This window comes from Piliocolobus tephrosceles, chromosome 5 (assembly GCF_002776525.5).
Source record: "Piliocolobus tephrosceles isolate RC106 chromosome 5, ASM277652v3, whole genome shotgun sequence".
Lineage (NCBI taxonomy): Eukaryota > Metazoa > Chordata > Mammalia > Primates > Cercopithecidae > Piliocolobus > Piliocolobus tephrosceles.
In genome coordinates this window covers 116347209-116348991 of record NC_045438.1, presented here as the reverse complement: position 1 = coordinate 116348991, position 1783 = coordinate 116347209, and the positions used below count along the sequence as shown (strand labels likewise).

General features: G+C 49.8%; 1 pseudogene; it reads left to right on the top strand.

Annotated features, from left to right (window-relative positions):
* Positions 1-829: 829 nt before the first annotated feature.
* On the top strand, positions 830-1275 carry LOC111532960 (annotated as a pseudogene).
* The last annotated feature ends 508 nt before the right edge of the window (positions 1276-1783 follow it).

Here is a 1783-nt window from a genome sequence, read left to right as displayed (position 1 = left end):
AAAAATCCAGTTAGAAAATGGGCAAAAGACATTAATATAGTTTGGATATTTTCTCCCACACAAATCCCATGTTGAAATGTAATTCCCAATGCTGGAAGTGGGGTCTGGTAGAAAGTGTTTGGATCATGGGGTCACATACCTCATGGCTTGGTGCTATCTTCATGACAGTGAGTTCCCACGAGATCTGGTCATTTGAAATGTGTGTGGCACCTCCCCTACCTTGCTCCTGCTTTTGCCATGTGAAGCGGCTGCTCCTACTTTGCCTTCCACCATGATTGTAAGCTTCCTGAGGCCTCCCTAGAAGCTGATGCTGGAGCTGTGCTTCCTGTACAGCCTGTAGGACTGTGAGCCAATTAAATCTCTTTTCTTTATAAATTACCCAGTCTCAGGTATTTCTTTAAAGCAATGCAAGAATGGCCTAATGCAGACATAAAGAGACATTTCGGCCGGGCGCGGTGGCTCAAGCCTGTAATCCCAGCACTTTGGGAGGCCGAGACGGGCGGATCACGAGGTCAGGAGATCGAGATCATCCTGGCTAACACGGTGAAACCCTGTCTCTACTAAAAAAATACAAAAAACGAGCCGGGCGAGGTGGTGGGCGCCTGTAGTCCCAGCTACTCCGGAGGCTGAGGCAGGAGAATGGCGTAAACCCGGGAGGCGGAGCTTGCAGTGAGCTGAGAGCCGGCCACTGTACTCCAGCCTGGGCGACAGAGCGAGACTCCGTCTCAAAAAAAAAAAAAAAAAAAAAGAGACATTTCACTGACTAGTGGCAAATAAGCCCACGAAAATCTCATCATTAGCCATTAGAGAAATGCAAATTAAAACCACGATGAAGTCTTCTTATAGTGCAGCTGCCATTACCGCTGCCCTCTGCCCTCTGGCCCATCAATCTACCTGCAGCACGAGCAGCCTGCACCTCTACAGCGCATCGGTCACTGGCTCCCATAAAATCAAGTCCCAGCAGAGTGAGGTGACCTGAATCCTGGATAGGAAGCGCATCCAACACCAGCTAGCGGACATCTCCCAGGACAACACCGTGAGGGATGAGATGCAAGTCTTGGTGGGCAACCCCAAGGCTGCCCCACCCCACATTGTCAATGGGGACCACTACTGTGGGGACTTTGAGCTCTTCGTGGAGGCTGTGGAACAAAACATGCTGCAGGAGTTCCTGAAACTGGCCTGAGTCAAGCTGGCCCACAGTTCCCCTGCTGGACTCCATTACTACACTCTACTTACAGCTCTCCTCTGGCCATGAAGGACCTTGTGACCAACTCCCTGTCATTCCTAACTTGATCTTAGAGTCCCTCTCCACAACACAAACCACTTCTCCCTCTTTCTAAATGTAGTCTCCTCTTCTCCATTCAAAGGCGACATTCCTTACCCACTAGTCTCAGAAATTGTCTTAAGCAACAGCCCCAAATGCTGGCTGTCCCCAGCCAAGCGCTGGGGCTGCCATCCTGCCTGGCACTGGCTGATGGGCATCCCTGTTGGTTCCATCAGCCAGAGCTTTGCCAAAGGTCCCGCAATCTTTCTCCCAGGAGGACCCTAAGGACAATTAAACGTCCTGTTCCATTGGAAAACACACATACACACACACACACACACAACAAAAGAGAAAACCATGATGCAATATCACTACACACCTAGCAGAAGGGCTAAAGTACAAAACAGTGACACCACCAAATGCTGACAAGAATGTGGAGGAACTGGATCCCTCATTCATTGCTGGTAGGAATACAAAATGGTACAGCTACTCTGGAAAACAGTTTGGCAGGGCAGTGTC